At 46.3% G+C, this 9,092-nt stretch overlaps 1 protein-coding gene across 1 annotated transcript in view; it reads left to right on the top strand.

The window, feature by feature from the left end:
* The first annotated feature begins 1,578 nt into the window (after positions 1–1,578).
* The window catches only part of LOC148050059 (uncharacterized), a 34,064-nt gene continuing 26,550 nt past the window's right edge, over positions 1,579–9,092 (top strand). The window contains exon 1 of the transcript XR_015701586.1: positions 1,579–1,699. The gene's annotated coding sequence lies outside the window, so the exon portion shown is untranslated. The remainder of the gene's footprint in view (positions 1,700–9,092) is intronic.

Genomic DNA, 9,092 nt, shown 5'->3' with positions numbered 1-9,092 from the left:
ACAAGAAAAATAGCCAAAATCAAGTAATCTCCTAAATCAGGATAGAAATGTCTCTTCTCAAAAACCTTGAAACAAAATAGCCCTCCCCACCCCAAAGCCCCAGGTGACATATGATCTGAAGAATTGAAACATCTCATTTCAATTTTTACTATTTTTATTTTCAAGTCTGGTCAAAGCGTAAATCAAACAGAACATTGCAATGAAGAGTCATGGCAAACAAAAACCTGAAACCTTTTCCCCATTTTCCTCCAAGTCAGAAATATCCATCAGAATCAGCCCTGTCTTATGCACAATGTTTTGCTTGCAATAATTTGGCATTTTGGGTTGGGGCAAGTATTTTCCATTAAAATAAATTCTTGATGTGGAATTCTGCAAGTGGAAGTCCCTTCTCCACCATCGCCTTATCTCTCAATTCCAATCCCTCCTTTACATGTATTTCTTCCATGAGGCTTTTCAGTGCTTATCCCCTGGAGAAAGAAGTGCGTTATTTAGCAAGGCGAGAGCAAGAGAACAGTGTGTGCCCTTCATGTGTAACCATCAGCAGCTGGTATCTTGTTTGGGGAACCAGGGTTTCAAAGGAGCTCAAGCTCTTGAAGGTGCTTGGCAGAGTGGATGCTGGTGAGTGCTCCGTTCTTTTGAAAGCCTGGTCATCACATTCCTAGTAGAAACTGTTGGTTTGAACCAGAATTTTTTTGAGGTTTTGCCCTGAAGAAAATACGTTCTCTATCAAAACTCTGTGGATTGTCAAATTTAGGGCCCAATTCTTTCAGTTGTTGACTGTCTTCCAGGCACGCTTAAGTCTTGCAGGTGCCCTGAAGCTTACACTTGCAGGAGCCCCATCTCCTGTCCCTGTCACGGTGTCTGCCGTGGCTTGGTCCCCGCGCAGCACTGGGGTGTTCGGTTCACTGTGACCCTCACGGGGTGGTCTGTTACAGCTCTCCTCCATTCATCCTACTGGAGTCACGGTGGGTTGCAGAGAAAAGTAGATGTGTTAGCAAAGAGTGTCTTGCTTCCTGGGATGAACTGGAGAAGGTACTGCTTCGCCCAGTGGGCTTACTCTGGGGAATGCTTGCTGGCCTGCTGCCGCTTCTGTGTAGTAGCATCTTGGGCATTTCGTAAAGTTATTTCTCATTCCTCGTACACCAGTTCAGCCATCAAATTAACAAATAAGGTTCCTGGAGGAGCCACCTGGGACCTATTGCAAAAGCTGGACGCCAGTAAAATCCAGTTGCATGTTGCAAAAGGGAAAAGACCAATAAGGAAACAATAACAGAAAAGCTCTCTTAAAAAGGCATATGGAGACAATGTTGCTGGCCCAGTTAATGAACCTGTTATATTCAGTAGTGCAATAAAATCCAAAGTAATTGCAAATGAAACTTAATGCCTTGTAAAAGAGTTCAGCTCCTTTTTTCCGTGGCTACAGCTTTTTGAAATAAAGGCCTGATCCAGCAGGAGGTGTATGTGTGCTGCACAGCTTACATAGTGGTGTAGGAAACGTGGGATTAGCTGTGGACAGCGTTAAGGTTGTCTGAAGCGTGCTGGCATTTCTGGCCAGCCCAGCCTTCTGCAGGAGGACGTGGAACAGGGCAGCACATGGAGAATTTGACCTCGACCCTGTGCGTGTGGGGTCCTCCGTGTCCTGGTCTCCCCTGCAGGCGCAGGAATCACTCCAGACCAGTGCAGCCAGGAAACTACTGAGGTGATGGTTACTTTTTTCCCCTATTTTCGAATCCTTGTGTTTTGCCATCCTTCTGACTAGAGTGGTGGGCTCAAAAGCCCTGCAAAAGCCAGGCAGAGGAGTCCTCTTAACCTTACCTGTGTGCGTGTTCCTTCTGGGCTTTGGTCCAGACTTTCTCCTGACTTTTTACAGCATGTGATTCCTGCCTGCTTCAAGCAAACCCCATTCGTTTGGGGAATGTAGACTCATGATTTTGCTCTCTATTGCAGATTTTGGATAGCAACAGTTTCTTTAAGTCATAGGACTAAATCATGATTATCTTTACTCAGCTCTCAAGTCAAACTTCCTTTATGTGAATAAGAAATACATAGGAGGAGGGGATCTGCAGCACCAGCATTTTCTGGTGAGGATAGTGATATTTTTTGGTTGTTTAGCGCCTGGTCTTTGGGAATTAAATAACTGCTTGAGAATTTTAGCTTCGTTTCAAAGGCGTGTTTCTGGTTCTTATGTTTGTGTGAACTCCACCCCCCATGTAATCTGAAAGTGTGACTTGGTTATGCCTGAAAGACTCAGGATCCAGAAGGCAGGGAAAAATAACCCAAAGCTGATTGTTATTAAAAACAAACACCACCGGCCCCCTCCCCACACCGACGGTATTTGGATTCCTGGGTTTGCATTGCTGATTTTGGGCCAAGGGAACTGAAGGCAGGTAGAAGCCTGACTTGCATTAGATCAGAAGCGGGAACCTGGCAGTTTGCTTGAAAATAGCCTGAGCCTGGTGAACAAGCGCCTGCAAAATGGGGTGAGCAAGTACAGGGTGAGTGCCATAGAGGGAGATACCAGCCCTTGGAGAAAACCCTTCCTGCTTCCACCCAGAAAACCTCATTTTTCAGGAAAGAAGTGTCAGTCCTGCAAAGGGTGATATCCCCTCCTCCTTTGCTAATCAGGTTTTCATTTAATTTGCAATGCTTCGTTTCCCCACACGAATTGACTATAGTTGGTAGATAAAGCTGTGAATGACCCTTTTAAGTTCAAATGATGGTTGTAGCTGCACATTCCTCAGTTAAAAATATGCAGCATCCTTCTTTCCTGGCATGTGCTAGCAGAAGTTATGGGGCTCACTCTGAGAAATAGCCCCTGCTTGCTTTATTGTTGTTCTTTCCTTCCTCTGATGGCGTGAGTCAGGGGTACTGTCACTCTCTGAACCGACAGCGTCTCCGTTTCGGCAGTTAGTCTGCCCGTTTCATTGTTTGACTGAGCTGTGGCGTGCTATAAGGTTTGTCTTGATTCTGTGCCGTTTACAATAAAGGGGCAAATTTCTGAAATTCTAGCGGGATTTCTAGAGAAACTTCCTTCCCCCTTTTCCCACTCGAAAGGAAGCAACCTCCTGCAAACTCACCAGCCCGCTGCCTCGCTTGCAGGGTTAGGGCTGGCGTCCCTTAGCTTCCCGCGTAACCATGCGTTTGACTTGGCTTCTCTCAAGGTTCTTGCTGAAATTGGTCCAACACTTTATCCTTACATCCACCCACGCACATGAATTCTTCAGTGTCATAAGTTGGTTAAGCTCCATGTAAGTCATGGCATCTCTCCGTCTTTGGCCCTCCGTCCACCCCTGTGAAAAATGTGCGGCGGTGTAAATGGAGGCAAATGCAAATATATACGAGGTGCGGAGCCTTAGCGATAATGATCTAAGAGATCAGGGCAATGAAGACATAGTCTGTGGAAGGCTATTAGGGCTTTTCAGTAATGAGTGCAAGACCGGCCCTTAAAGCTGGATGTGAAGTCTGCTGATGTCAATGGAGAGATTTGACTTGATTTCTGTGAACTCTGGATCAGGCCCTTCAAAAGCAGTACGGAATATGGTTCTAATCAGATACGATTGTGGTGAAAGACAGGGCTTAGCATCTATGCAGGACCCCAAATAAGACTCCAGGTCTTTCAGAAGTGCTCCGTAGGAAAGGGACAGATCCTGCACTCGGAGGGTATTACAGCAGAGGCCAGTGGATGTTGTGTGCTTTGGAAACTTGGCTCCTGTGATTAAATGAGAACACCATGTATTTGCAAATCTGGTTCCAGTTGTAGGTGTTGAATGCTTGAAAGTCTATTTCTGAACAAATTTTTAAAGACAGCCTCCCCTTCCATTTCAAAACTGAATTTTGCGAGGTGTTATGTTCCTTCAGCTTTTGGGGCTAGATGTACATAGTCAAGGACCTTAGGAGGATCACCGTCAGGAAATTTAAAAAATAAAAAACAAATTAAAAAAAAAACCCAAACCAAAACAAAAAAGATTTGGATATTTAGATCAAGGATATGAACATTTGAGATCACTTTAGAAATGGCAAGCCAGCCAGCGATTTCACAACTAGATCTTGATTTGAACTCTGAAACCCCAGCAAAGTTGGGGTATATGATCCCAAGACTGGGGTTGTCTAAACATGGAAATCACCCAGAACTCAAGTCAGCAAAAATGTATGTAAAGGCACTGAACAAACGCAGCGGTCATGGGTAGATAATCTTCCCACCCAGGGGCTCTGGTATTCTCAGTACGCGACCATTATCATCTAAAATACTACCTGTCCCATTGCAGCCTGGATTTGGTCTCCTCGCCTGTGGATTAGACGTAAGGAATATAAAGCAAAATATGTGCACAAAACCCCTGTGTTTCCTTTGCAAAATCAGGCTGTGCACATAGCTAATTCTTTTCATGTTAATCTACGCTTACAACCCGATAACAAGCTAGAGCTTTCTTCTAACCAGGCTTGATTAAATTTGGAAGATTTCTTCCCAACAGGAGAACCCTTTCTGCTTTCATGCAGTAAACATGATTTTGTGCTTTCTGTGTTTCCCTTTTTTATTTTTATTTCAGGATTTTTTTTTTCTTATTATTATTATTATGAATAAGCTAGTTTTAAATCAATTTCAACAGCTGGAATTAATTTTCCTGTTACTGACTCTTCACTTGGGCCTGTCACAGAGCGGGAGGCTTTCTATTAGCATAAACATAACTGAAAGCTCTGGAATTTGCATTAATGTACTTTTAACAAGTTGACAGTCTTTTGGCACACGCTCCTGAGATCTGAGAAGCAAGGGGAAAAAAAGACTGTATTATACCTTACACTGGCTGGATTGTAAGAAGCTGTCAGGTAAAACCTCGGGTTTCTTTTCCTACTACAAAAATATGCGACAAAATATCCACTCATAAGCAGGTGCATATATCTGACAGTTTTGCAAAGTCCTTGCTGCTTGCTTCCTAGCCTCTGAAAGAGCATGCTCACAACTCGGGAGCAAGCTGGTTTCTTGTTGTTATTTAATGGATGTGGAACCAGCACAAGGGCTGGAGGTGCTGAGGAGCAAAATATTTTACAAAGTTTTTAAAGGGTCTCAGGAAATCTATATTTTAGTGACAGGGCTACAGGGCCTTTGAAAAGTGCCCCAACCCCTGCTAAACAAGTCGGAAGGTGTGTCAGATAAAGAGCTGGTCCTGCAAGCTCCTTATTACCACGAGGTAGGAATTCAAGAGGCCTCAGCATGGCAGTTTTGCCAGCAGATGACAAAATCATGAGTGAAGACCCGAAGACTGAGACGATGGTTTTTTATACATCTCTGTTTAAACCAAATAATTAAAATGAGGGTCTTTCCATTTGCTTCCAGCTCCTAAGTGGCAAATGAACTGTGGTTGAACCTGGCCTTCATTAGCCACAGGCCTAGAACCCAATCTGTGGGTAAACAGAAGCCGATGTTCCCACCAAATGACAAGGCTTTAAAGGAGGATGAGCATTAGGAAAGCTGGTGGCAGTGGCATTTGGCTGAACTCTGCTGGCTTTGCAGCCAGCGTGTAGAAGTAGCTGGGCTACTGCTGGGTCAGCGTGGGCAACCAACAGGCTAGTCTGTGCGCCACTGTCTGCTTGCAGGGCTGCCTGCGCGAATGGGCTCTGCCGTGGCTGGCAGCTAAGAGTTAAGTGAGCCCCTGCAGACATCGGCTGTAGGGATAGCAAGCGAGCGAGCAAGCAGGCGAGCAAGTGCTGGGTAGCTCTGGATCCCTCAGCGATGTACAAGTTCTGCCTGCGTATCAGTGGGGTTGATGTCTGTATTTAAAGAATGCGATACGTTTTCACCAATTACTTAGGATAAAGGTGTTACAGTATTTGCAAAAAATGTACAAGCCAACATGAAATTTGTATGTATATTTATGGGTATGTGTTTCCAGTTATACTATAAAAGTAGGCAGGAGAAAATACTTGGGCTGCAGATCAGACTCATATCAGTTGCCATGGGAATAAAAGGGAATACAGAGAATTTAGGGAATCCTTTAAACTACAGGATTTTTTAAATTGAGTTCTTATTTGACTGTTTATTTAGGCCCTACATTAAGACAAGAATGTGTGTTTAGCCAGCTCCTCCTGCTGGATCCAGAGCAACTATTAAAGCTTATTTCCATAGAGATATTGCTGATCCTGGCCCCAGAACAGAGAAGAAGGAGGCCTGGGAGAGCGGCTGTGCTTAGTGGCACTCGGCTCGCTCTGCGGCCGGGGGCTCACGCAGCCCCCTCGCAGCTTGGCAAATAGAGGCTGGCTTTATGCTTACATGGTAAAGCTGCTGCCAGTGGTTTGGCAAGGCTGCGGCATTCATCTGCTCCAGGCTTTGTTCCTGAATTTGCCTCTTGAGCTTGGAGAGACCAAAATGGTACCCCTTTGGTCTGGAAACTATGACTCCATCTGGCCAGCCTGGGAGTGATATGACGCTGCTTACAGTCAGCTGTATGGTAATAGTCTCACTGCTGGGAAGAGTCACTGAAAGGTCTGCTAGTTAATTAGCAGCAGGATTGTAAATAGCTAAAACCTGACTGAATTCCTCTGTCAACTCAGGACAGGATCCCCCTGCCCCTCCTCTTCCTGCCTCTTCACTCTTTGACCACAATCGGTTAGTCTGGAGATAATTTTTCCTCTCTCAGCTGCTGTTCCAGTCACTTCCATGAAATCCCTGCGCCTGTTATTCGTTGCCTATAGGAAAAGCGGCAACTTGGTGCCGTGGAAGAGCAGTATCCTCTCAGTCCCCTTCACGTCCTTTGTAGTTCTTCCCTTTCCCAGGAAAAGGCCGCAGGGACGCTGGCTGGGAGCAGAGGCAGCCTGTCCAGCGCTGCTTGGCTCGGATGCTGCTATCCTCTCTTGTTTTCACTGATGGAAGGCACTTGAAGTACCTCTGTCTAGCTGTGACTGAATCGCAGGTAAGGTTTCCTGAGCGAATCTGCCTGTGTACTTCTGGCTGCATGGAGCTCACTGCAGGTCCCTCATCCGACCAACAGCCACGCGTTTGTGCACAGCCCGTGCCAGGCTGGATGGTTTAGAGATGCCTTGGTGATGTCTTGAGTTGCAGTCACTGACTGGTGCATAGGGCCAGATCAGTGGAGTGGGGAATGGGACACTTCTTCATTCAAGCCTCCAGAGCCCATGATTGTGAAGCCAAGAAGCCTTCTAGAAGGTTTATCTCCTTCTTTTTAAGGCACTTCAAAGAGCCCCTGGAAGAAACTAGTTTTGTTGGTATAGCCAGTGCATCAGGGCTGCAAATGCATGAGAGCTTCACCCATCTGACAACTGCGTGTCCTCCTTTGATAAAAAGGAGACGTTTCTCCTCTTTCACAAGATTTTTCCCTACCTACCAACCCAACCCCTTCCAATCGCATGAGCCCAGAAATCGTTCCAAATGCAGGAGTGGTGAAAGGATATCAGTAATGTTGGAAGCAGGGGTCAGCAACTGTGCTTGCGGTGAGGGAAGCTATCCAAAGCTGAGGGCCTAGTGCCTACACCAGCGTTGACTTCATCAGCATCAACGGCAGGCGTTGCGTGAGCCAATATTGACAGCATTGGGCCCCCGGTCAGGGTTCATCTGTGCGAGTGGTGGGCAGAGGAGCTGTGGGCTGGGAGAGCTTCGCAATGATGGGAAGACGAGTGTGGGAGGAGAAAAGGGAAGAGTAGTTTGGTTTAGAGATACTGTCCGCAGCGCTGATTCACTGGGCTAATCGGATCTTGGTGGCGTTTGTCCTCTGGTATCTGCTCTGGGCGTCTGTCACTGTTTTTGAGAATTTATCTTTGTTATCAGAGCTTGGGGGTTTTTGTTGCTTTTTCTCCTCTCTTCATTCAATGCCTGTAAGAGGAAAACATTTAAAACCAAAATGTCCTTTTCCCAGAGCTCTCTTCAGTAGGCCTGAGCTGTGATAAAGTTCCTTCTCATGTGGATTGCCAAGGAACGTGGGTGCCTGTGGGCAGTGGCCAGCCAGGACTACCTACAGGCTCTGCTGAACTTTCCCTTTTTTGGTAGGACTTCTCAGTTACCCCTGGTCTCGAAACAGTACTTCAGGGCCGTCTCCTTTTTTCTGCAGCAAAGGCTGCTGTATAGTCAATTTTTTGTTGAAGCATGGCCTATGGCATAGATCCTGTCTGGGCCCTTTCCTTAAGTCACCCTGTTTCAAGCAAGCTTGAGAAATGGCGGACTGTGATTTAAGGTGGCAGCCCTAATGGGCAGCGATGGAGAGGATCGCTGTCTTGCCTGGTGGGTCCTTGTCCATACCCTCCCACAGAAAAAGCCTAATGAAAAATAGTTGAGAAGCTTTTATTATAGTTCAGGTTCTGGTCCTGTTACCAGTGGGGTTTGAGCAACTGTTGTGGAGCTCCACCCTGTCCCGTGCGATCTGGTCTGCACGGACTGTGGTGAAGCCGTGAGCTGAGCAGAGCTCGTGATGACCCCTGTGCCAAACCTCCAAACTCTGCAGCACGGAAAAAGGGGTTCAAGTATTATTATCTGGCAGCTGAAGCCTCCCTTCCAGCCCCTGTTGTATCTGTTGAGCACAGCATGAGACAGGGGTCTTTTGGGGGAGCATCTGATAAAAGAACTTTAGCTGTGCAAAGCTCCGTTGTTGAGACCTCTCTGTAAACATCATCTGTTGTTAATTTAGCCTTGCATGCTTACAGACAGACATTTGTGTCGATTATTTGTGTTTTTTAGAGGAGAGATTTTTAAATATGGGAATGGAGGTATTTGCACAACCGGTTAGCATCCATTTCATATTATTATTTAATATAGGTATTACAGAAGTGCCTAGAGACCTTAGATTAGAGCAGGGCTTCGCTGAACAAGGTACAGAATATGCCTAGGGGAGATACACCTTGCTAGAAACAGCTTGAGACAGCCCTAGGCAGGGCAGGCGGTTGGGCAGAGGGAGGGCAAGCCCAAGGGGCAAGGCGACCTGCTCAGGGCTGTGTGCAGGAAGGCAGGAGCGGAGCTGGGCCAGGCTGCAGGTCGTCTGGCTCTGCCCCATCCTTAAACACTGCTGTCCCCCAAGCTTATGTGGGCAAATGACAAATAAGAATAGCCATGTAAGCATGTGATGATATTGCTATCACTATCTCAGCAGTGTTTT

The sequence above is a fragment of the Nipponia nippon genome, unplaced genomic scaffold (genome assembly GCF_047370975.1).
Source record: "Nipponia nippon isolate SJK-2023a ecotype South Korea unplaced genomic scaffold, ASM4737097v1 scaffold_9, whole genome shotgun sequence".
In the NCBI taxonomy this organism is placed as follows: domain Eukaryota; kingdom Metazoa; phylum Chordata; class Aves; order Pelecaniformes; family Threskiornithidae; genus Nipponia; species Nipponia nippon.
This window is presented reverse-complemented; position numbering and strand designations above follow the sequence as displayed.